Source organism: Pelmatolapia mariae, unplaced genomic scaffold, assembly GCF_036321145.2.
Source record: "Pelmatolapia mariae isolate MD_Pm_ZW unplaced genomic scaffold, Pm_UMD_F_2 NODE_ptg000241l+_length_49991_cov_1, whole genome shotgun sequence".
Classification (NCBI taxonomy): domain Eukaryota; kingdom Metazoa; phylum Chordata; class Actinopteri; order Cichliformes; family Cichlidae; genus Pelmatolapia; species Pelmatolapia mariae.
The window spans coordinates 22,361-49,991 of record NW_027051931.1 but is presented as its reverse complement, the minus strand read 5'-3'; the positions used below and the strand labels follow the sequence as shown (position 1 = coordinate 49,991).

Below are 27,631 nucleotides of genomic sequence, written 5' to 3'. Positions count from 1 at the left end.
AACCCCAGTAAAAAGGCAAGGACCAACACCGGAGAGGGGACGGCCCAAGAGAAGGCTCACTGACCTCTCCCCAAGGGATGAAGAAGCTGATGATGAAGATGCTGATCGCAGTTCTTCCAGTGGTGCATCTACTCTGTTATCACCTGTCAGCAATTCTGACGATGCCTCCACTTCATGTGAGTACATACATGTAATTTTGTAAAATGGTTATCAACACACAGCCAGTAGTAGCTAATGTTTTGTGGAAGTCTACTTCAGTAACAATGAAAAACCAAAATGCTCTTGTACTTCTCTCTATCTTAGCTGACAAGGATAGTCGGCAAATACAAGCAAGACATTACAAAACATTACAAGAAATGTGCAAGAAGGCAAAACCAAACCAAGAAGATGTGTCCCAGCTATTAGACCTCGAGTTTGAAGCCAGAAGATCCTTCATTGACTCAGACACCATGAAAGAGGAGAACAGAGCTCACCTAATCTTGGATGCATATCCATGCTTTAAAGAATTGCATCATGTAAGTTTTTGGAAGAGTTAATCAATAATCACTTTAATTTCAAGTATATTTGGTGTGGTAGTAAAGTTATTTTGATTTTATTTGTTTACATATTTTTTCAAACCTATTGTAGGCGTTGGGTGAGCTTTGCAGAATTTTGGATCCCCACAACAACAAGTTCATCAGTCAAATAAAACTGAGATGGGAAGAATTCTGCTCCAGGGTAGAGTTCTACGGTGTGTCAAAGAAGGCAATGAATCCACCAATGACCATGGACAAAAGTAAGTTTTACCATTTGAATACAAAGTTCTCATCCTTTAAAATTTATGTTTATGAAGGTTTGTTTCTGCTTTGTCCAGCTGAAGCCCACCTTGCACTGATGAAGGCTCTTCCAACGCTCTTTCCCACACCTGCCCATCCACCAAAAAAGATGGGGAATGCTTCTGAAGCATTTCTACATGTCCTGAAGGTAAGTTTTGTAAAATTTGCTTATAAAGATCTACAGAAAATTTGGCCAACGAAATATTCCGGTCAAACATGACTCAAAAATGCTTTTTTTGGTTTCAGCCGAAAGACTTAAATCTATAATTTATTGTTTTCATTAATTTATAACGTATTTAGTGTACACGAGTGTGGTCACATAAGGAGTCCCTTGACACTGATAAACCATAGGTCAAAACTACTATAAAATGTGTGTAACCAACAAAGAACAAGATAATGACGTCTCCAACGTTATGACCAAATCCCAGCAAAAAAACATACAATTAACATAAGATGTTAACTGTCATGTCTTTTGTGTCTTGCAGCCTATAGAAGATCCAGATGCTGTCCTCCAGAAACGAAGCTTGTCATGTCGAGTAGTGATGTTCGATGGCTGCAAGTGTGTCATGGCTGTTGGTAATTTACCAGTTACAACATTTGACAAAGAAAAACTTGGTGAGGCTATGATATATGTGATGGCATACTTTTATTCACTCCATCTGACTTACCCCAAATGCGTGGCAACCAGTGATGGGAATAACGGCGTTACAAGTAACGGCGTTACTTTTTTCAGTAACGAGTAATCTAACTAATTACTATTCCTATCGTTACAACGGCGTTACAGTTACTAACAAGGAAACGCGGTCCGTTACTATTTTTCAACAAACAGACGGTTGAAGCGGTGTTCAGCTTACTGCATCTTATATCAGCTGCAGGAAGTAGCTGTAAGTAATCTGGACGCTACAGCTTTAAGCAGCTGCGCGCTCCCGCGGACGGTAATCACGATCACTGTCTAGCACAACACCTGGAGCTAAGGAGGCAAAACAATCGCATGAGTGCTGCTGTTTGACTGAGGAAGAATAAAGTAGTCGTGGTAAGTCAATCACATGACCACTTAAAGACAAAGCAACAAAGTGCCAGTTTTTAAATTGTGTCGATAGGCCACGTAAAACCAGAGTCATGATAAACAAGATATACGCAGCGTTTTTTCCTCAATAGTTTCGCCACGTTAGCGCTAGCAAGCACTCTCTGCTTATGAGCAAAAAAATAAAACAAAAAAAAGTTTTAGGAGTGACGGCGAGAGAAAGAGAGAGAGAGAGAGAGAGCAGGAAAAGAGAGAGCGAGTTTTGAGATGTCAGAGATTTGTGACGTTTAGCGTGTTTGGAGTGTGTAGTTAATGTGTTGTCTTGTGTAGTTAGTGTGTAGTGTTGTGGATAGTTTTGTGTTGTGTGTCAGAACAATGAGGCGACTGTTGTCTCCAGGTAGAAACAGCAGTGATACACCTGCTGCTGTCAGACCTGCAGGTATCAGGCTGTGATGTTTCCTTTATAGTGGACAGAAATATTTGGAGTGGCACAAATAATTTGTGTGGCATCTTATTGAAGAACAGCTGATTGTTCTTTAAATACAGGGAGTGCAGAATTATTAGGCAAGTTGTATTTTTGAGGAATAATTTTATTATTGAACAACAACCATGTTCTCAATGAACCCAAAAAACTCATTAATATCAAAGCTGAATGTTTTTGGGAGTAGTTTTTAGTTTATTTTTAGTTTTAGCTATTTTAGGGGGATATCTGTGTGTGCAGGTGACTATTACTGTGCATAATTATTAGGCAACTTAACAAAAACCAAATATATACCCATTCCAATTATTTATTTTTACCAGTGAAACCATTTCTGACATTCAAAAACAAAACAAAAACAAATCAGCGACCAATATAGCCACCTTTCTTTGCAAGGACACTCAAAAGCCTGCCATCCATGGATTCTGTCAGTGTTTTGATCTGTTCACCATCAACATTGCGTGCAGCAGCAACCACAGCCTCCCAGACACTGTTCAGAGAGGTGTACTGTTTTCCCTCCTTGTAAATCTCACATTTGATGATGGACCACAGGTTCTCAATGGGGTTCAGATCAGGTGAACAAGGAGGCCATGTCATTAGTTTTTCTTCTTTTATACCCTTTCTTGCCAGCCACGCTGTGGAGTACTTGGACGCGTGTGATGGAGCATTGTCCTGCATGAAAATCATGTTTTTCTTGAAGGATGCAGACTTCTTCCTGTACCACTGCTTGAAGAAGGTGTCTTCCAGAAACTGGCAGTAGGACTGGGAGTCGAGCTTGACTCCATCCTCAACCCGAAAAGGCCCCACAAGCTCATCTTTGATGATACCAGCCCAAACCAGTACTCCACCTCCACCTTGCTGGCGTCTGAGTGGGACTGGAGCTCTCTGCCCTTTACCAATCCAGCCACGGGCCCATCCATCTGGCCCATCAAGACTCACTCTCATTTCATCAGTCCATAAAACCTTAGAGAAATCAGTCTTGAGATATTTCTTGGCCCAGTCTTGACGTTTCAGCTTGTGTGTCTTGTTCAGTGGTGGTCGTCTTTCAGCCTTTCTTACCTTGGCCATGTCTCTGAGTATTGCACACCTTGTGCTTTTGGGCACTCCAGTGATGTTGCAGCTCTGAAATATGGCCAAACTGGTGGCAAGTGGCATCTTGGCAGCTGCACGCTTGACTTTTCTCAGTTCATGGGCAGTTATTTTGCGCCTTGGTTTTTCCACACGCTTCTTGCGACCCTGTTGACTATTTTGAATGAAACGCTTGATTGTTCGATGATCACGCTTCAGAAGCTTTGCAATTTTAAGACTGCTGCATCCCTCTGCAAGATATCTCACTATTTTTGACTTTTCTGAGCCTGTCAAGTCCTTCTTTTGACCCATTTTGCCAAAGGAAAGGAAGTTGCCTAATAATTATGCACACCTGATATAGGGTGTTGATGTCATTAGACCACACCCCTTCTCATTACAGAGATGCTTAATTTAATTTTAATTGGTAGTAGGCTTTCGAGCCTATACAGCTTGGAGTAAGACAACATGCATGAAGAGGATGATGTGGACAAAATACTCATTTGCCTAATAATTCTGCACTCCCTGTAGTTTGAAATGGTTATTTAAAAAAAGGGTAAAAGGTAAATGGATGCAAATAACTTTGTTGTTTGCAAAACTTGTGCATAGGGTTTTAAAATTGACAATTAATATTTGCATTTGAAGTTATGAAATATGATTCATTAAACATGTTTATGGTTGTTACAGTAAAAATATAACTTTTTCTACTCTGATTTTATGTTTTTTGTCTGATTTTAGATCAATTCTGGTTATTCAGTATGACAAAATGAGAACATAACTGTAAATTCAGGCACGTGAGGTTGCGCTAAAAAAAATGATACCAAACAAGGCAAAGTAAATAGTTTTTAAAGTTAAATTGTGGAGAGAAAATCAAGAGTAGTAAAAAAATGGCCAATTATACCCTGGACGCCAGAGGGTTAAACGTTCTTTGTGTTTTTTTTAAGTAACGCAATAGTTACTTTTCCAAGTAATTAATTACTTTTAGAATATTGTAACTCAGTTACTAACTCAGTTACTTTTTTGAAGAAGTAACTAGTAACTATAATTGAATTACTATTTCAAAGTAACTTGCCCAACACTGGTGGCAACCCAGTCATTCAGACAGAAGTTCTCCAGGATGCCATTCATGAGCGTGACACTACATCATCTTACAGAAAAGCCCTGGCAGAATGGCATGCATTTATTGGAAAGTAGTGTAAATTTCAGATAAGATTATGAGAGGGCACTTCTGTTTTGTTTTTTGTTTTTTCAATCTGGGTCTTATTTCTCACAGCTGGATTTTTTCTGTTGTTACGCTGCACAGCTGTTTCTTCTGCTCTCATTCTCTCCCCTCCCTCTCCTGTTTCTACTTCAATCATGAAACTGATCAATGATCAGCTGATCGGCTTTTCTCTCTTGTTTGTTTATCACTTTGCGCCAGAAAGAGGAAACCAGCGGATGTCGCACTAAACAGCAGCAGCACGTTTAAGCTTGATCAGCTGTTGTTAGAATTGATTTAATATTACTTTCTAGTATCAGCTGATGTTTGCTGGAGCCACAGCTGTAAAGCTGCTGGTCATGATGTCGGTTATCTGGTGAGAGGGAAACATGAAGATGAAACCAGGAGATGTCCTTACTGAATCATCAGAGCTGAACAGGTGATGGAGAAACAGGTTTACCTTTTAGGTGACATGGATGAGTTGAAGTTATGAACTGTTTCTGAGAGACCAATAACACCAGGATCAGGGGCGGGTCTAGCAAAGTTTTGCCAGGGGGCTAAGTGGGGCATTAACAGGGAAAGGGGGGCACAAGGAAATACTTTCTTATTCTCATTTAAAATATCTCACTTTTAACAAATAATTATCTGAATCTTACAACAAACGTTTTCATCTGATGTAAAATGTATAGAAATCCATTATTGTACATAATTTCTTCAGAAGTAAGTACTGTATATGATGCCAGTATTTTGCCACATTTTCTAGATTCTGTACCAGTACTGTGTGTAAAATGCCATCAAAAAGTCAATTAAGTTTTATTCTTTCTCACCTGTCTTTGTCTCCTTTCACTTCTTAAAGGTTGCCATGTTAGAAAAAATATTTTGCCCTGCCATGCTGTTTATTTAAATAAATAATTAATTAATTAATTAATTAATAGTTTATGACAATATCACTAAATCTGTCATTTATTATTTTTAATATTCAGTAATGATCATGTCTCCCCTCATCTCTTCTCTGTCTTAATGTCAGGTTTCCACCATGTGTTGTAGATAGTTCAGGAGGTTAACTCAACCAAGCAGTCTTTGGGTTTCGGCTAAGTACTGTTTAGAATACCAGAATAGGGAGGATGGTGTAGTTTATTAGATTGATACATATACCAACAAGACTGTACATCACTGTGACAACAGCGTTTGTTTTAATTCAAAGGCTTTATGTCTTTAATACCTGGTGGGCCGGTCTCTAGTCAACATGCCCGGGCCGGTTTTTTGTCCCAGTCCAGCCCTGCCTGTGGTGTCATGTTCATTCTAGTCAGCTGTGTTTCTCATGCATCTCCACTTCTCTCTGACCACCTCGTGTGTATTTAAGTCCTCTGTCTTCCTTTGTTCATCGTGGCGTCGTCTGTGCTACCTGCCCCACATCACAGTTGTTATCTTGTTAAAGTCATGGTCATAGTTTTCCCAGTGTAAGTGTGGGCTTTTCACTTATTTTGCCTTGTTTTACGTTGTGAGTTTCAGCCCCAAAACAAAGGCTCGCTTTTTGTTCAAGTTTAGTTCTGGCTTCTCGTCTGTGTCTGCACTTGGGTCCTCTAGTGATGGTGAGATGAAGCTGATGAACAGAAACTTTCCATCCAACTGGTCGACTCACGGTTCGAAGCATTGTGATGATTCATTTGCTCTACTGCGCCATCAAGTGGACGATTCTAGTGAAACAGGCTCTGTGATTATAATGATGTGATGTGTAAACCTCTAAACTGAATAAATAAATTGTTTTCATGGTTATTTATCCAGAATATTGTCTCAGTATGTGTGATACAAACGATACAGTGGAAACTATCAGGACAGAGTTTTGGTATGATTGTGTAACTGTGTAATCATGCTTATGTACATCTGGATAATGACACAAACTAGTGTGTGGCACTTCACTCTTTAATAAACTAAAAGACAGAAATCAGATTATAGGATCTGTGGTGTTATTTATATTATGGTACTTATCATTCGTGAGGGAGGAAGCCTCGATACGCGCTTCACAGCTTCGACACACAGGACACATCACTAGGGTCCTCTACCCCTCCACATGGTCTGCCCCCGCAGCCCGTGACGTAAACATTCTGAATTTTAAATACTGAAATGAACTTTTTATTTCAAATTTCTAAACATTAACATTCAATGCAAACTCTTGAGAGCAAAACATACTCTCATTTTTAATCCCGATAAGGAAATAAATGATAACACAAAAATGCGAAATCTCAAATTGAAACAATATAACAATACACGAGGTGTAGAAAAAAGTTATATCCATATCAGTAATTACAAAAACTGCGAGCAGTGGCAAGAGACATTCTGTTTCTGCTGATGATTCAGTCGTGTTAATGCGGACTGTAAACCATGGGAATAACTGATAATGTCATAAGGTGGAATGGACAAAGTTTAACTTGGTATTTTTATTTGCTTGCATGTAGTGATGTGTTTTATTCTTTGATATTTCTTAGCGTGTAGTGTTTTATTTTGTTGGGTTTTTGCATGCTTATGTTGTGTTATGTGATTTGTTCCGGGAGGATGCCCATTCCACCGCCCCTCCTGATCATTAACCTGGCACACCTGGGGTTGGCGATAGCTATTTAATAAGAGAGAGCGTGAGAGAGAGAGGAGGGAGAGACGTGGCTTGGTAACCGGTGTGGGCGACGGCTGCGCAGAGCGGCATCGAGGGCCGGCCATAGGCAGCTGGCCGAGGCGTGCGGCAAAGGAGAACGGGACCAGAGATTGCGGACGACCGCGCACTGGAGAGAGTGATCAGGGCTGAGCAGAGAGGTCTGTGTTGGTGTTGACGGGAGGTAGCGCCTCGTCGAGAGAGGCCCACAGCAGGGGATTGAGAGGCAGTGGGATGGCGCCTTATGTCCCCTGGACGGCGAGATTATGCCTACGTGTGTGAAGCACAACACAGTGGCAGGTGGAGTTGGGAGCTCTGCCCGTCCGGGGTAAGTCCCCATCAATCCCGCCTAAGACGAACCTCCAGTGGAATCTAAGAATGGTGACTGCCGCTGGCCCTCTCTCCTTTTTTTGTTGGCACCAGAATGAAGAGGCAGACAGGATGGCGACGATCCTGTTGGTTTCTGCGCCGTTTGGACTTTTATGGGACTTGATCATCACGGCTGAGCCATTGCATTTTGGCTGTATTGTTTTAATTACTTTTAATGTTTTTAACTTCATGTTTCTGCCTGGCCAGAGTATTTTAGTGTTTAAAAAAAAATTAATTATGGTTTTAGCAACTTGTGTTTACATTTACTACTTCCCTTGGCTGCTCCACTGCTCTTCCCGTCAGAAGGGTTTCCCTTCTGTTTTAAACTTACCACCTGTGAATTAACCTATTACAATAACGACAACTAGGGCTGAATAATTAGTCATTTATTGTCATTGCAATCAAAATTTAGTTCTATTCTTCGACCAGTGATGTTTACTTTGAAATATTTCAAATCTAATCTCAAACACAAGATATGTTAGAAGAACCTGAAATAATTTCAATAAATCATTCAGCCCTAAAAGGCATCAGGTATCTCACATTAGTGTGATGCCTGATCAATTCAGTTTGGTCGTCTGTCTGTGAACCAGCTCACCTGTTTTTGCCATTTCAGTTTCCCTTCTTGCAAAGTGACTACACCTGACTTTGCAGTACCACGTGGAGGCCATTTTCACAACTACATGAATGTGGTTTACTTCGACACACGTGTCTAGCATATGGCTTTGGAGATGAGGGAAAAGGTTTGTTCATCGCATTCTTCCAGAACCTGGGTGACAATGGTTGCTGTTACTCCATGTCCACTGGGAAGCTGACCTCCATTAGTTCTGATCTTCCTCTGCTGTCATACACACAGTAACCATGCCTGGTGAATGTTTTTGGAGACCACCTCGGTCTTTCAGCTTAAGAAAGCTGTGCAGAGCATCACTGGTTGTCAATGCCTGTGACCAAGGCAAGCAGCTGATTTTCCCTTTCATCTTCTTCACTACAAACCCTGTGATGTAGCTGATCTCTTTGCATTCAGAGAGCTTGCATACATCTGGAAGGTCAGGAATTGAGTGATCTTCAGGGTCACTGTGCCCGTTTGAACTTGGTGCCTAACAAGTAAACCTTTGTAGGCTCCTTGAACTGTCTGGCATTAGGATTGTGCCCACCTCTTGCTCTTATGGCAGCGAAGAAGAGCTCAAAGTGGTCCCGACTCAGTTTGTAGGTCAGAAGATACTTGCACGGGGCATCGGTCCTCTCAACGAGTTCATTATAGATGTTAAGTACACTTATGCCATTAGCAATGAAGCCATATATGGCAGTCTTCTTTTTGTTGTGTGAAGTGGCACCATTTTGTCATACTGCTGGACCTTCAACCCACGAAGCAAGGTTTCTGCATCCTTCAAGCTGGTCTCAGCCCTGTGTTTAGTTGTTGTCTTCATTGGAGCTTTGTAACCTTTTCCAGGAGGATTACGGTTACATCAAAAGCTGCATCTACAGTGCGCACAAACTCTACAGTTAGAGCTCAACCTTTAAAGTCGTCCAACTTCAAGCCTTGTTCACAGAACTCCATTGCATCCGCTACACTTCTGCTGAAGAGCTGTGCTGCCACGTGGACTTTCATTTTTTTGTTTTCTCCACTGCAAATGAGTCATTTTAGCCTGTTACCTATTTGCAGATGACACTGGCCTTCTCTGATCCATCGATGAGGAAGTACACAATGGGAATTTTCCATCACTCATTGACAGCCACAACCGTGAGGACCAAGGCCCGGGTGGCGAGTGTGTTGTCAACTTCACCAGTGCCTGTATTTGTATCGCGATGGACCTGGTCCCCTGCAAACTCAGTCATCTGGTGGATGTACGTTTCATCCATCATTAGAGCACACACTGTTTCCTTTCCCTGTTCTGTTTGCCTCCACATGATTTGTTAGTGCTCTGAAAGATGCTGCTGTAAATCCAGGATCAGCTGAGACACTACTGTACCAAGAGTGGATGTTGTGTCTGTGTGGCAGCGCTTTATTAAAATTCTCCCGCACATACTCGTATACCTTTGGGGAGTAAAAATGAAGCGGCAAACTGTTTCAGCTCCTCAGAGTACTTAGCTGACCGTTCCCCCTGTTGTATTTTACATAAGATGTGTTTTGGCACTTCATTGATTGACTCAAGCAAAGATGCACACTGATTTGAGATCAAGAGCTTTTTCTCGAGTTCTTTGGTGACATCCTTTAAGGTACAAACTTTTGTCTTAAACACCTAGACTTATGGCATTGCAATCTCAGCTTTTTCCTGTACTTTGTTAGCATCTCTTCTGAAGCCTGATTTATCTGCTTCAAAGACTTTGGAGACTCAATGTTGTAGCAGTGATCCTCTTGAATAAAGCCTGGTTTTGCTAATGTAGTTGTTGATAAGGCATAACTATGGTCCTGATGGTTAATATCCACTGTTACGGTAGTGCTGTAATAACAGCAAACTCCCCGCACATCATTTTCAGACCTCCTGCGGTCCTTCGCTACTCAGGTAAAACATTATATATTTAAGTCAGTTATATATAAGTCACTTAGATAACTTCTAAATGTTAATGTTTGGTTTATTTTAGTGTTTGATCCTGAGTAAATTGGTTTGGCTCAGATTAAAGTTCAGCTTCATAACTGCTTTATTTAAAGTTAAATGTAGTCCCTAAGGACCCCATTGTAGCTGGTGATGGCAAGTTACATTGTAGCCACAGCTGCCCTGGGGCGCACTGACAGAGGTTGCTGGATGCTGGATACTGGCAACACCAGTAGGCAATCATAGCAACTTTTTTTTATCTTGCCCTTGCATGCCTGGGATCGAACCACTGACCTTCTGGTTAGCGGCTGACCTGCTCTACTACCTGAGCTGCAGCCACCCTGCTGACTACTACTTGTCAGAAATATACAGACACTTTTAAATACTAGGAAACTTTTCCTTACTAGAAAGTTGTCAGTATATTTTAACCTGAATATTTCCCCTGATGTAAAATGTTCTGTTCTTTTTTAAATAACTGACTCTGAATTAAATCTAACATTAAAAATAATTTAAATGAGGAGGAAAACCAGGAGCAGAAACAGCACGTTAACACGTGGAGATCCTGAAGGCTGCCGCAACAACGATCAGATTATATTTTAAATATTTGTTCAATTCTCTTCGAAACTCCAAGCAACTGTCTGTAAGTTTGAGTGTCGACTAAAATAAATTAAGTGTTCTAACATCTCACCTGTTTTTTGTTTAATTCAGGCACACGTGTACTATGTTTATTCGTGTAGGGATCGTGCTTAACTGTATGAAGTTATTAGACATTGTGAAACAGATCATATATAAAAGCAAATTTTACCAAAGTTGCTTAAGATACTTTTTAAAATAGCACTTGAGTATTGAGGAGCGGCTTATAATTTAGAGTCATTCAGAGGTCAGTGGGACTCTTTTCATGTTTATTATTCAGTTCAACTGACAAACTGTATCTGTAAAATCTGTAAAATATGACACATAAAGGGACAAATGCCTAAAAATACCTGCTAATGTATTTTTAACTGTAAAAAAAATCATTTAATAATCCTGTAAAATTCAAGACATTATTTTTACCTTTTCACTCAATCGCTACGCTGATATCTGCCACGTGTTCTCTGATTGGTCAGAACACCTGACATACACAAATTCCAACGAAACAGATGGAGGTTCTAGAACTTATCCCCGCCCTGTTTATGTGTAGAATTCCCGCCCTGGTAGCGTCGCTCTGCGGGCGGAACCGTGTGGCACACTGGATTTGACTAACAGTGCCTATAACCAATCAGAGATCGGTATTAAGACGAGCTCCGCCCATGTTTGCAAACACTGTTCCGCCCCCTGAATAGGAATGACCAACGGGGGCGTTTATTGGTGGGTGGAGCCTGTCTCAGGCTCGACCCAGTTTGAAAGTGAACCAACGGCTCCAGTCGCAGCTTCAGCCCCAAACAACAACAAGAACCCGAGACCCGGAGAACCAGACCGGTCCAGTCCGTTTCACCTGCAGCCGGCCCTCCTGACGAGTGAGTAACCCGATCGGCCTTCCACCGCGGGGCTGCGGTAAAATAGCAGTATATTTGAGCCGGAGATGAGCTGGATGTGCCGGGCATCTTGTTTTCTGATGTGCGGGCATCCAGGAAGAAAAGATCCGGGATAAGAGCTGGAAAACGGGAATAAAATGTCCGCTTTGACGGTGGCAGCCTGGCGGTGGTGGGATGTGGTGTCCTTCCCGGTCCTTTGTGTGCTCCCTCTCGGAGGACTGATCCAGACATGTTGTTGTCAACACGAAACGCCCATTTTGGAGTATGAATGCCAGGAAATAGCCTGACCCCGTCTATATAACGCTGACCTCTCCGGTGCATAGACGGAGCCCTTCGTTAAAAATGCGCAGCAAACGTAGAGACTGTGTGTTTCCATTGCAGCACCGCCCGTATCAGCATTACCGACGGTGCTTCGGGATTAATGTGTCCGTGAATAACCGGAGAGCCCCGCGGTGCTGTCTGCAGCCTGTCTGCGGGTTTACCGGGACTGTGAGCGGCTGTTAGCCGGTTAGCCGCTGCTAGCAGAGGGGGATGGGGCGGCTAGCTCCGCAGAGGGCGGGAAGCAAATGGTGGTCCATTGTTCTGAGAAGCTAGCTCCTAGCGCGGCTAGGCTAACCGCAGCGGCCCGCAGATCAGCGCGAGTCCCGGATACTCCCCTCCATCCGCCCCAGCGAGGCTCTCACACCTCCAGCCCGGGGCGTACAGCGGGCACCGGGCTCCGTAGGGAGCTTCCAGCGCGGACATAAAGAGGAGAGGCTGCTGGAGGGCCTCCCTCTGCCCGGCAGAGAAAATGGAGCCCGTCTGCTGCCTTTGTTATTCACAACGAGGCCCAACGGGGAGCCGTTACCGGACATTTACCGTTAATTACGGGCTCATACCGGCGGAATAACCGGTTTATGGGTTAAAGTCACAGCGTGGAGAACAGCAGACTCACGGGTTAAACGGTCATTCCACACAAACGTGTTTAACCCTTGTGTTGTCCACGGGTCATTTTTGTCCTCTACAGAAATCTTTTGCTATCAAAAATATGTTTTTTATTCATTAAATGATCTGAAAATAACAGAAGTTATTCATTACTATACTATGCATGATTGGAATAAGTTTTAAGTAATTTGATTTATTTATGGGGTTTTTATTGGATTTTATAACACCTGTGGTCCTCGTGGACAAAAATGACCCCAAAGTACAAAGTGTTGCAAAAGGCCGTATTTTCACAACATACTGCTTTCAAATATCTTTGATCTTGGATCACTGATGTTTGGGGTCAAGCACTGGTCATAACAACCACAACAACAACAACAACAGGCAGGACAATGAGGAGGCAGGTGCGCTATATTCAAAGAAATTTTATTTATACTGCGCCAAATCAAAACAACAGTCGCATCAAAGTGCTTCGTATTGTAAGGTCGACCCTACAATAATACATACACAGAAAGTATGTTCACAAGCCTCCATTGCACTAGAAATTTGCATACTTTGATGAGCATACTTTTTTTTACCATGTTGTACAAAGCAATGACCAGTAGGACAAAGCACATATTGTCCTCTAGTATAATGAGGAGGAAGAATCAATGTTCAGGAAGATCCAGGGTTAGAAGATATAGAAAATATTGTCAATATTTAGAGCACATGCTACCCTTTCTCTGAAAAAGCACATCACCCACCTGCAGAAGTGGAAGAAGGCTATGAAGTGAAGAAAAGTGATGAAGAATCTGAACTATGTTCAAGTAGGTTCTTGGGCATCCAGGGCATTGTAGTCTGAGGAACTTGGAAAGAAAGTGACTGGGCTTCTTGAAGTTTCTTGAGTTTTCAGAATGTGAAACTGGAATAGAAGATGTGTCAGAGGACTACACATCATCCATTTCAATTATGATGAAGACTAAGAAATCAAGCAGGAAAGAGGAGTCAGCTGAGACAGAGGCATATTTGCAGTAATGTAAGGACATTGATCTGGTCTTCTAACATCCCAATGACAGACGATGCATGACTCTCTCATGTGCCTCAGAGAAAGATAATCTATCACAGTCCAAGCACATATGCCAGGTCCCATACTCCTTCATTGGCTTTCTACTTGAGTACTGAAAGCATTATACACAGTGTGTTCTGCTTGTATTCTGCTTTTTAACGTTCACATGCCAATGGATGCATCAGAGACCAAGTTGGGGTTCAGTAAACTTGCCCAAGGACACCTTGGTAAGAACTCCAGACTAGAGCACACAGAGATTGAACCAACAACCATCCAGTTAGCAGATGAGCTGCTCTACAGCCAACTCAATGACGAACAAGGAGGGACAACGAGAGGGGAAAAAGATGGATCGAATGCAGCTGTAGTCTTATGTGGGTATGTTGATTCTACATCCATGTAGAGTCTTCTACGGCCAGTTTATGACATCCTGAGTCTGGTAGAGCAGTTTTAAAGGTGACACAAGATTAATCATAGAAGCGCAAAAAGGATATAATTTCTTGATAAAGACACAATAGATGATCATCGTGCAGGGCCCCGCCCGTCGGGCTATATGATCGCCCGACTGGAGATATTGCTAGCTCCGCGACGTCGGGCTAGCGATTTTGGGAGCCCTGTCGTTCATGATACAAACGCGCTCCCATTTGAGGTGTGTGGAACAAGTGGGTGTTTCTCCTGCTGTGATGTAAGATCCTGATACTGATGTGACTCTATGAGCACCAAGTCCCGTTCAGAGGACTCTGTCCATTCCAACAGAACATCCCAAGTAAACCTATGAGATAAAAACATGGCAGTATGTCATGCCAGGTCCAGCTGTACATGGAACATGCTAGTGTACCGATGGCAAACGTCTGGCCTGCAGTCAGGACACGCGAGTTGTCCCTAACATTGCAGGTTTCCAAAAGAAAACAATCACCTGTAACAACTTGTTTACTGTATATGACCCTTGCCTGCAACTGCAGAAAAGAAAGCTGTCCATGATGGGACCAGTGCAGAGGAATAAACCTGAGATTCCTCCTGCACTTGTGTCAAATATGGACATGAAAGTTTGCCTTCACTCAGACCCATGCTCTTGGTGTCCTACCATGCCAAAACATAGAAAACTGTCAGGTAATGAGCTGGAATAAAGATGAATAAAACCTTGAAACACAGAGATGGATGATATTTTATACTTATGGCTTTATAAACAGTCAAAGCAAACAGGGTCATTTTTGAGCCCAGAGGACAACAGATGTGATTATTTGCTGCCAGTAAAAAACTTGAAGTAGTTTAAAAACAGCTTTCTAAATTAACTTTGACATAAACCCGTCTGTGATCATCTGCTAAAGCAACTGACTCTGGTTGTGAAACGATAATCACAATAACTGATGATTTGATTTATTTTTTACCCGAAAACAAAGAAAAAATTCATTTTTATGAGGTTTTTATCAGACTTAAATTTGAAATGGAATAAAAAAATGTGTCAGAATGTTTGAATTAAGTTTTAATTAAAAGTGGGGAAAAATCCACTTCATAGTAATTAAGTATCAATCAAACCAGATGGGGACATTTTTGACCCCTGAGGACCACAGTGTGATTATGTGCTGCCATTTAAAAATTATAAATGGTTCAAAAAAACTTTCTCACTAAAGTTCAACATACAGCACTCTGTAGTTAGTCAGATAGTCAAAATTATCTAAACAATTAAATATTTTATTTTCTTGTTTTATTTCCGCTTAAAAAACAGGGTGTATTTTTGTAAACAAGGTCTGGTGGCCCTAAAATGTGTAATGTTGGGTAAATTTTGTGTTAATGTGTTGGTCTTAAAGTAAAACTAAGACATAACACTGAATTGATTGACAATTTATACTTTATACTTTAAAAAACACTCAAATGAAGTGGGGACATTTTGACCCCTGAGGACCACAGCTGTATGGAAATCGGGAGGACATTATGAGGGTTAAACCTGAAATAAAGGTTAAATCCAGTCTGACAGCTCATCGTTATTGTGTCAGTGATGTTTGATCCTCTGTTAGAGCTGTCAGGAACAAAAACAGCCATTAATAACCCCGATCAGCTCCTCTGATCAGGTATTATCATTAACATGGACCCACAGTGTCCGACCATCAGGTTTCTCTGTGATAAGTTTAATATTTGGTGGTCAGTAATCACACAGTTATCGATGAATCAGCTGCTGATCACAGTGATCAATAATCACCACCAGCACACTGAATGTAATGTAAAATAAACCCATGTGACATTACTGATTAAAACTACTGATTACTGATTAAACTATATCATAGCAGGGGTCAGAGGTCAAGTGGCACCCTCATGTGTCTTAGTATTTGCTGATAGGTCAATGTTGAATTGTGAGTAAATATAAAATCTTTACTATCATTGTACGTGTACAAGATTATGGACCAATTCTATAAATGAATATCTGTGGTGTCTGCAGCACTGCCTCAGCTCTCCGTCTCACTCTTCTTCTTCTGTGGTGGTGGTTTTTCAGGCCGCCACGATGATGCGTAAAGACATCAACAAGCCGAAGGGGAAGACGTCGGCGTACGCCTTCTTCGTGCAGACGTGTCGAGAGGAGCACCGCAAGAAGAACCCCGAGCAGTCGGTCAACTTCGCCGAGTTCTCCAAGAAGTGCTCCGAGAGGTGGAAGGTGAGGGGGAGGGGCTGCAGGTACCTGGTTAGAACCTGGTCACATGACTCAGGTGTGTGAGTAACAGCTACCTGTGTTCAGCTGTCCAATCAGGACACAGTAAGCTCCAGCTTTTCACTGGTTTTGGTGGTTATAGTGGGAGTTATAAAGAGTTGTCATGGTGTTCCTGAGCAGCAGCACCAGTCACAGACTTACAGTTTAAACTCATTCAAACCTTTGGCAGGTTAACAGGCTGTGTGAGCAGAGTCTATCTGTTCTGTGTGTGCTTCGTGTGATGAGCCTCACAGCACAAACTGCATGTGTAAACCACAGCTCAGTGTTGAGGACTGATGTTCACTCTGAGGCACCATCAACACCTGCTTACAGTCAGCACAGACTCAGAAGATCATGGTTTATCCTGGCTCACACTGAGCTGTGCAGGGACTCTGTGTCAGTGACATCACCTGCACAGGTGGATCAGCCTCTGACCTGTTTGTTATATGTCACATACACGGGCCGACACACAGAGAGGTGAATGAGTGGAGTCAGCATGTCTGTGACTGAGAGAGCTGCAGGCCATAGCTGAGCTGCTCATGATGTCACACCGACACGTGTGACATCATGAGCAGCTCCAGGGTCACTGCTGTGTTCTTCATCACTCAGTACCAATGTTGATGAAGTAATCAGTAACTAATTACTTCTCGCCAAAAGTGATCTAGTTACTTTACTGATTACTTATCTTCAAAAGTAATTAGTTACTTTTTAAAAACACAATTTACAACCTGAATAGGTGATAAAGCGATAGATCTTTCAGCCCAATTCTACTTTTTCTGCATAATCCATCATACAAAATGTAATCAAATGGAAACGTCTCTTTTTAAAACTTGTTTTATTAGTTTTTAATCTTTTAACTTTACGCATCAAGCAAAAACTTAATTATATGCAACATTCTCTGACTGGAAGAAATCTGTTTAACATTTAAACCTTTTTTCTGCACATTCCAGCACATAAAATAAAATATTTTTTTGTGTTTACACTCACTCTTTCAAATAGATGCAAGTAAAACACAGCAGAAAATAAATAAAATCAAAGACTAGAGGTCCTGTTGCTCTATTTTCACCTGTAAAGCAGGACTGGGGTAGGCGTAGGTTTGTACTGGTGCAGGTGTGCCGCAGCGGTCAGTAGAAGAATCCGCGAGTTTGTCTGTGAATTTCCCATTACAGTCGTAGCTACTCGGTGCTGCTCGGAAGTTTCTCGCAAAAAACTCACGGTTTTAGTAACGCAGTAACGCAGCGTTCCTACAGAGAAGTAACAGTAATCTAATTACCATTTTTGCAATAGTAATCCCTTTACTTGTAAAAAGTAATCGGATTACAGTAACACGTTACAAGTAATGCGTTACTGCACATCTCTGCTCAGTACAAGAGCTCAGACCTCTCCACATGATCACAGCATCATGAGTACCCACTAGGGTTGCCACGATTAGTCGACTAGTCACGATTACGTCGACTATCAAAATCGTCGACGACTAATTTAATAGTCGACGTGTCGTTTGAAGCTTTGTAAGATCACAAAGATGCAGGAATAGGTAGTAGGATTTAAGAGTGTAATAACGGACTGAAACAGCCCAGCTCAGTTTCCAACAATGGCGGCAGCTAGTTAGTTTTAATGTTACTCTTATTATTCTTTCTGGGTCACAAAATAAACGTTTAACATATTTTCAGGCGAGAATGTAACTGTGTAAACCTCAAATATCTGCTCAGTTTATCAAGACACCACATATTTTCAAAAGCGCTCCGACGTTTTCTGAGACGTCTGTTACCCACTAGCTCGATAGCTAGCCGGGGGCAAGGCTCACTAGAGCCCGTGAGAACACCGGACTCCCGGCAAATCTTTCGCTACTCCTAAACATGATATATGAGTCACTTAGATAACTTAAAAATGTTATTGTTTGGCTTTTTTCAGTATTTTATTTGTTCCTGAGTGAATCGGTTTGGCTGAGATTAAAGTTATAGTTTTTACACAGCTGAATAAACGTCAAGCAGACAGCTGATCATCAGAAGTGTGAGAAGCTCGAGAATTTACTCCAGTGTCCTGTTAGATTTTAGATAGCAAGGAGTTTATTAAACTTCACCGAAACATCTACAAATGTCATTAAAAGTTAATAAACTATCATCTTGTCTTTAATTTTAGTTAGCACCTTAAACACTTAAAGCTGTAAGCTAATGATAGTTTTATAAGAGCAGATGCTGCTGATGCAATAAGCTGTAAGTTTTACATCCAATGGTTGCTTGATCTGATTAGTTGACTAATCGCAAAAATAATCGGTGACTAGTCGACTATCAACAGGGTTCGTACGGGTGCTTGAAATCCTTGAAAATGCTTGAATTCTAATGTCGTCTTTTCAAGGTTTGGAAAGTGCTTGAATTTCAGATGTGGTGCTTAAAAGTGCTTGAGAATGTAACTGTAGTTTATTCACAATAAATAGCTGTCTGATTGAATTGTTTTCTTATCAGATAGAGAAATAAAATGAGTCGCAAAAAGCAAAATTTCCCCGCCTGGGCTGCCTTGCGTCTGTTTCAATATGTGACCCCGCCCCTCCCTCGGACAGTCGGGGATGAGTGCGCTAACATACATGTAGGTTGCTGTTTTAATGAGTGTTTGATGAAAAACAACAATGGCGGAGTTTGCGTTCTCCAGTCGCATGATAGGTGAGTCCTAGTAAATAATTTTACAGTACGCGTACGTTACACATGCTATTTTTAAAAAATTATTTTTAATTTTATTATTTTTATTATTTTGCTAGCTATCAAACTCGCTGGACAAATGAGTGTGATGCAGTATGGCAGCGCTATTACGGAATATGCTTTGAACTTAGCTAACATTACTTAGCAGTAATATGAGTTAATTAAGTGAAAGCTTTAAACATTAGCCGATACATAACTAGCTAACTTAAGGCTTTCTGATTAACCCACTGGGATCGATGGACCCAGAGTCTCCATTCAACTTGGGTCAAACGTGCAGACTTCAAACTGTATACCAGTTTTTAAATTGTGTTGATAGGCCACGTAAAACCGATGTTTTTTGTTTGGGGGGGGGGGGTTCTGAATAAAACAGTGGCGTTTACTCCGGGAAGAAACGGTAAAAACTGCGTTTTTTATGGAGAGCGCTAGCAAACACGCTTTGCTTGGGGGGGGAAAAGAAAAAACACTGGTGGAAAAATGTACCATGTCGACCAATCAAAAAATGATACGGCAACATGTGGTATTTGGTTGTTGGGAAGAGAGAGAGCGAGTGAGCGAAAGAGAGAGAGAGTTTTGATGCGTGAGAGCTTGGTGACGTTTATCGTGTTTGGAGTCTCAAGTCAGTGTGTTGTCTTGTGTAGTGTAGTGGTTGTTTTGTTTTGTGTGTCAGTTCTACTAGTGAACGTTACAGTTGCTGCAAAAACGGCACCAAAGGCAGGTTGCAGTGTAAACGCTGAGTGACACACCTGCTGTCAGACCTGCAGGTTTATCCCTGCGCTGTTCTCATCTGTGTTATAGTGACACAAACTATGTTTTGTAGTTGCATAAATAATTTGTGTGCCTTTTTATTTGATGAAGAGCACCTGATTGTTCTGTAAATAGTTTTGAATGGTTATATAAAAAATACCTGAGCCTTGGCTGCATTTTTAGGTAAATAGCACCATATAACTTTGTTGCAAAACTTGTTCATATTTTTTTTTTAAATGTCCAATTTCTCTTTGCATTTCAAGTTATGAAAATGATTCCTTAAACATGCTTGTGGTTTTTACAGTCAAAAATATCACTTTCTACTTGTATTTTAAATTTTGTCTGAATTTAGATCAATTGTGCTGATAGAGTTTGTCAAAATGAGTAAATAACAGATTGGCAAGATAAACAGTTTTAAAGGCGAAATATAGAGGCCAAATCAAAAGTAGTCGAAAACGGCGAATTATACCCTGGACACCAGAGGGTTAAAGGCTAAAAGCAAAGTTGTCACCAAGTACTGTTTATATTTGTGCGTATTGCTACAGCTTTTTTTAGTATTAATTTGGTGCCTTTGGGTGAAATAATGGTAATATGAGTGATCCATATGTTCACAAAGCCACTTGTTTCTGTGCTACCAAAGTTCCCCAGCTTTCATTCAAAATGTGTTTATCGCCACCTACACATTGAACTACTTAAACAGTCAGTGCTGTTCTCCATGCCTGTCTGACTTGATGTTATTACCACAAACACTTTAAAGGTAATCATTTAGGACTTCACGTTTTTCTATGTCCTAACAAAAGGGGAGCTAAGGTGTCTTTTCACATGGTCTTACTGAGGTGATGCAAATTGAAACATGCTTCCTTTTTTATTTTTTGGCGGCAGCGGGGGGGGGGGGGGCTTAAAAAGGGGCCTTGAAAGTGCTTAAAAAGTGCTTGAATTTGACACGCAAAAAGTGTACGAACCCTGTATCAAAATAATCGTTTGTGGCAGCCCTAGTACCCACTGTAACATGACAGGCAGGATAATTACAGTAAATGAAACACAATGAAATGTGAATGAATAAAGCATAAATCCATCAGAACACATGCACAGCGTGGTAAATGCACTGGTTCTTATAGAGCTCTTTTCTGCTCAGTCTGAGCACTCAGCACAGTCAGAGTCTATCAGCAGAGCAGTGATGTGATTGATTATCAATCAGAGCTGCTGTGTGTTTGTGGTCTGTAAATGTGTTTAGTGGCAGCTGGTGGACTGTAACGTGCTCCTACAACCAGGAGGTGGCAGCAGTGCACACAGCAGCTGTTTGAGGAACATGTAAAAGAACATGTTGATGTCTGTGAGAGCAGGGCTGTGTTCCAAAACTCCATCCTGTCTCCCTTTCCTCATCGAGGTCACAAGTGGATTTGGAGTTAGGAAACAGAAAAGGAAGCATTATGGTCGCCTCACCTGAACGTGACGTCAGATAATGGACTACAAAATGCTGGCCTTACCCAGGGCTGGGCGACATGTCAAATATACTCGATGTATCGCAAGTTTTTCCACGTACGATGGTTAAAATGGTTTTATCGTAACCATCAGTACAGGTTGTAATGGCCATATTAAGCTGTATGAATGTAATTCACTGAGTGTTTTTTCTCCCACACTCTTTGAATGCATCATTAATCCCCCCTCCCACATGGAAAACCGCGCTGAGCATGCGTGTTTACGTACTACCAGACAGGGAAAATAAAGGCGACAGCGGGAGTTTCAGACTCACCGTTGATTAGATTTCACAAAGAGTGTCCAAGAAAATGCAGTAACCTGCAAAACGTGCCATAAAACTATTGCCACAAAAGGTAGTACAACCACAAATTTATTCCACCAGCTGGAAAGTCCTCCACTGTTTGAAACAACGTAACTGCTCCTTTAGTTAGTTGTTGTTTTTGCTGTTTGGTGGACATAGAAGTGGTTTCTATGAGCTTTTACTGCTGTGGATGCCACACGTGCCAATATTTACATGAACTTGAATTCAAGGAGTCTTAAACTGCAGCTCGCCCCATCAAGACATATTGTGATATATATATATATATATTGTGTTTCATGATAGAGCCAAATAAATCACAATATTAGATTTTCCTCGTATGGCCCCCAGTGTGTTCTAATCTGTTGTTTTATGCAGCCTGTGAAATATAAGGTTTTAATATTAAAGACGAAGATTGGGAGTCAAATCCACTGACGTTGCAGCTTGTTTCCATGTTAACAAGCTGGTGGATTTACTGCAGTGGCCCAGAGTCAGTTTGAGACTGATTGTCACTTTCAGGAGGAGACTATTTCCATGAACCACATGTGATTAAAGCGTCTGATGCACAGTTTACTGCACAAACTCTAGCAGTGAAATACTGCAGTCTGCTGTGCTGCTGCTGTTGGGACTGTTAGGACAACAGGTGTGTCAGAGTTAAAGCTCTGTCCTCACACTGAGTCACTTATTGCTCCTCTGCAATGCTGGATTTGACTGAGAGAGCAGAAATGAGTTCTCAGCAGTGACACAGAGCCACATCTCTCTGTGACCAATGAAGCAAAGTGTCTGAAAACACAGCTGTAACTGGCCTGTTATTGTCCATCCACACTCATCCGGGGCAGGAGACCCTACCAGGGGACAAAAAAGCCCCGACAATATGGCCCCTGGGATCCCACGGACACACAAACACCTCCACCACAATAAGGTAGTGATTCACAGAGGGGCTCGTTAGTGTGATGGATCAATTAAAGTCATGAGTCACAGACACACAGTTACAGGCTCTCTCCCAACAGATAATCAGGTTCATGTGCAGCGAGCTCTCCTCTGACAAACCCTGAGCTCCACCTGAGCCTCCATCCTCAGGACCGTTTGCTCAGGGCCCAGAGGTTTGGGACAGAACAACATCTGGATGCATGTGTGAAACATGCAGTTGTGAGCATCAGTCAGCACGGTCAGTGTGAGCTGAGATCACATGTTCTTCTTCACTGGATGAAGGAGCTCAGAGGAGCTCAGGGCCTCACAGAGGGCTGAGGAGGTCTACGAGCTGCTAACAGTACTGTGTGTGTGTGTGTGTGTGTGTGTGTTTATGGTTAGGGTAAGGGGCTAGGGAAAGCATTATGTCAATGAAGGTCCTTACTAAGATAGCTGAACGTGCTAATGTGTGTGTGGAGGTGTAAACTGTCAGGGACAGAAACAGTTCAACCTTTAATGTAAGCATGAGCTCCACAGAACAGCATGATCACTTCCTGTGTGCTGGACTCGTACATCATGTGAACACTTTAAGTTAAACACATCTGGTCAGGTTTCAGGAACACACGCTCTTCTGTTATTAAAGTCTAAAGAGTCTGTGCTGGTCACATGACTGAATTATTCCCATGTTTCATTCCAGTGTAGACAAAGCTCTGAAACAGGGACTGATAACAGCTGTAACATCTGCAGCATCGCCTGCAGCACAGATCCACTGCAGTGAACCTGCAGAGAGTCACTGATCAGTGCTTGACTGCAGCTCAGGTTAAACCCTGAGACAGATGTGTGCAGCTGTGGTTGAAGCAGACAGGTGCAGCTGCTGTTACCTGCTGATGGAAACATCTGGATTCCAGCTGTGTTCAGCTGTCCGTCTGCAGCTGGTCCCAGCAGGAAAACTGTATCGATTCTGTATTTTTCTGCATTGTTTTCTGCAAGTGTGACCCCGAGAGTTCAAAGGTCAGAGGTCACACACTGACTGTCTGCTCTCTGCCTCCAGGCTCTGTCTCCCAGTGATAAGAAGTGTTTCGAGGACATGGCCAAAGCCGACAAGGTGCGCTACAACCGTGAGATGAAAGACTACGTCCCCCCCAAAGGCTTTGGAAAAGAGGGGCCGCAAGAGGAAAGACCCCAACGCCCCCAAAAGACCCCCGTAAGACCCCAAACACACTCTGAAGGTCCAGGTAGCACCTGATGTAAGACCCCAAACACACTGTGAGTCTGTGTGTTTTGAGTGTGCCAGCAGGGGGCAGCACAGAGCTGCTCTCATGTTTGAGTCCATGTTCAAACACAGAGGCAGATCCTGGATCAGCTCTCATCCTGGACTCTGCTCATGCTTCCAGTCTCTGAGCTGCTCTCTGACAGAGTGATTAATAATCAGAACTGTACAGTGAGCTGCTCTCTCTCTGTGTTAAACTCATGTTTCCATTTCAGACTCACACCCAGACCTGCCTCTGACCTGTAGCCTGTCTCTGTGTGCAGGTCTGCGTTCTTCGTGTTCTGCAGTGAGTACCGTCCCAGTGTGAAGCAGCAGTATCCTGGGCTGTCTATAGGAGACTGTGCCAAGAAGCTGGGAGAGATGTGGAGCAAGCTGTCCCAGTCTGAGAAGCAGCCGTACGAGGAGAAGGCCCAGAAGCTACGAGAGAAATACGACCGGGTGAGGCTCACTCACACAGACAGAGGGTAGAAACCAGTCAGTGTCCTGATACAGTCAGGTATGACGGGTTTGAGGAGCTCAGAGTACATCTGAGTCCCCAGAAACATCAGCCTCTGTTCTCCTAACCCTCTGTACTGCATGGTTCCTCTAATCTGTACATAAACACATTTTGTACTTTAACACGTTTGAATACTTTTAAAACTACATTTTGACCCCAGAGTCTGGCTGTCAGTCAGCTGTTTACCACGTGTACTCTGGAGGAGGCTCTCAAACTGTGTGACAGGAGTTAAATACAAGTCAGTAACAACACTAACTGATGACTGTCAGCTGCTCTTAGCCTCTGTTAGAGGAAGTTTCTTTGAAGTGGATCTAACGTGGTCACAATTGGACTGCTGTTGATTAAACTCTGATACGATGTAAGAATAGGAAAGTGTGTTTTAGGACAGTCCAGTCTGACATTAGCTGTTTGTCAGCTGTTTGGAGACTGGAGGGTCACATGTCCAATCTGAGGTAACTGACAGTAAAATAATAACATGTTCATATGTGCGAGCCCTGATATCAGCTCTGGGAGTAAGGCTGAGGAGGATGGAAATATGTACCCATGTTAAAAGGCCACATATAGTTTGAGTGTTCATCTGATTTTGTCTTTATTTCAGGCTTCTAGCATTTTCTTTGTGATATGGACGTTCAAAGGAGTGTTGTGTATTTTAGTATTTCACCACCAGGTGGCAGTGAAACTGATTCATAGACTGAGATCCTCCAGGAACAGGAACAGTCTTCTAGAGCTGGGCGATATATCGAGCTTTTTAAAAATATCGATATATTTTTATATGAGATATAAGATGTAACAATATCCTTTATATCGATATAGTCTATGTTACGTTATAATTATAGTTGCGGCGCCGCAAGTTTGCCTCTTTCGTCCACTTTTGTCTTTACGCAACGTTACTCGACCTCGCCTCTCCTTCACTGAACACAACTCCCCCTCCTCCCCCATCGCTTCACCTGCAGGCAGCGACAAGATGGACACGGCAAATCTCCGTTAACAAGTTACTGCGCATCGCCCCGTGCGTGGGGCTGGACGGCGTCAACGTGTTAACAAGCTAGCCACGCTAACGCCTAACTGCACGGCCTGAAATCCTTTCATTTTCTCAAAAGTTGACTGCGCGCCTTTTGTATGAATTCTGGTTGTGCTTGATGACCGCGAACCGATTTTATGTGGTACACGGCGCTCAGCAATCTGTCAAAAATGTTTTAGTTCGACTTTGGTAAGCTAGGGAGCTACACCGCTTGATAGATTGTCGGAGCATTACGGCTACCGAGGAGCCTCGCGGAGTGATACGTACTGTGCTTCAGCGTAATATTACCGTACTGTGTGTGTATAAGGACCATAAATGGCACCTGTTCAGAGACATGGTTACGAAGCGGATTTCAAACTCCAGGCTGTCAGTCACGCAGTAGAAGTTGGGAACAGAGCAGCTGTGAAATCTGTCTGGTATTATGCTCAGCGTCTTTTAGTTTACATTTTGACTGCACAGTTGTGAGCTCTTTGTTATGCACAAAACAACATAGTTTTCTTTTATTTATAGAGCATCATTATTTAATAAATGCTCATAATTTATTTTTGAGTAGTTTTTTTCATGTACATCTGCGCTGTATGTTAATAAAAGTGCCTGTGTGACATCTGGATCACAGCTTTGACTAAGAACTCTCTTTTTGTTCTTACTTTATGGCTTTAAAAAAATATCGAGATATATATCTTATATCGCCATCCAGCTAAAAAATATCGAGATATGAATTTTGGGTCATATCGCCCAGCTCTACAGCCTTCAGTGTGATGCTGCTGCTGAGCAGATGGGTCCTTTATTCATACAGTTAGACTTAAAACAGGCAAATAAATACATGGAGAAATGTATAAAACATTAAACTTTACTGAGCGCGTGAACTGAGGTCTCTGTCAGGCTTTTATTTTGTAATCCTTTAGTGAGTGTGTTGCCACAGAGGATAAACTGCTTCCTGTGTGTGTTTCAGGACATGGTGGCGTACCGTGGCGGCGGCACGTATGCCAGGAACCCCAGCTCTTCAGCTCAGGGAGGAGAGGAGGAGGACGAGGATGAGGGCGAGGATGAAGAGGAGGAGGAGGACGATGACGAGTAGAGACGAAGAGCTGCAGCTGGGAGAGAGAGTGTTAGAGAGAGAGTGACAGGTGTGTGTGTTTCAGAGTACAGGTCAGGGGGCGGAGCCTCACAGCAGGTGTGTCTACGTTTCAGAGACTTCCTGTTCCTCTGTTAGGGTGTGTTTATAAACACCGTCCCCCTCTGATAGAACCAAGGTTCCACCTGACAGGAAGCACACTACCACTTCCTGCTGCAGCTGATGGCAGGGACAGAAGAAGAAGAGACAGGTGAGAGAGGTCAGAGGTTAACAGCTGCTTCTGTATAGATCACATGACTCCATCAGGTGAGTCTGACAGCATCACCTGGGTACAGATGTTTATTTAAGCAGCCTCAGCCTGACTCACAGGTCACATGACCACGCTCTTGACAGGAGTCATGTGACTGAGTGTCGGTGCTGGTGACACACAGAGGGAGGCGGAGTGCTCTGAAACACACACACCAGACCACAGAGGGTGTGTGTGTGTCACTGTGTGTGTGAGAACAGGGTGTGTGTGTGTGTGTGTCTTTACAGTAACGTGTGTGTGAGGTCATCAGATGTTAAACTGTCCCACAGCAGAGGACAGTACAGTAACCCCCTCCTCTCACTGTTACCATGGTTACCCCTGCACCCTCCACCCCTCCTGTGTGTTACCATGGAAACCCCCGCCCCCTTCATCATCATCATGTTGTTTTTATGTTGTGGACGTTTTTGTTCTTCGTTCACTGTCAGAGTAGAAACTTCCAACTTTTATAATAAAACAACCACCTGAGGGAAAAACCCACCCAGAGTCTGTGCTTACTCCGCCCACACACACACACACACCTGTGATCTGTGAACATGCAGCCAGGTCTCTTCACCAGGATAAACCCCTCATCCTCACTGTTTGTGAGAGACTCACACAGCGCCCTGACTGTTGGGAACGGAGCCTGTCCTTCTGCAGATGTTACGTCATAGCCCAGAGGTTAGACCCATCAGAGTGCTGCTACTAAAAAGTCCCAACGATATAAAATATAGGTTTATATAAAATCTAAATCTTCAGCGCCAGCCCTGCTCTGATATCCTTAAGACATGACCTGAGGGGGTCATTCTGTTTAAACCTCAGGTACATGTGAGTCGTCTGCATACAAATGAAATGGTTTTAATAACAAGGCCGAGGGGAAGTCAATAAATACTAACAAGAAGGGCCTGAGGATGGACCCTTGAGGTGCACCACATGAGAGTGGGACAGATGATAAGTTTATCAACAGAGACAAACTTCTGTCAGACAGATGTGGCTTGAGTCACTCTGAGGCAGCTCCTCTAAGGACAGGAATACTGTGAAGTACTGTGTCAAAATCTGCTGTGGCATCTAAAAGCACAAGT

The 27,631-nt window shown here is 42.6% G+C and overlaps 1 pseudogene; it reads left to right on the top strand.

The window, feature by feature from the left end:
* The first annotated feature begins 11,480 nt into the window (after nucleotides 1–11,480).
* LOC134622839 (high mobility group protein B2-like) lies at nucleotides 11,481–27,050 on the top strand (annotated as a pseudogene).
* The last annotated feature ends 581 nt before the right edge of the window (nucleotides 27,051–27,631 follow it).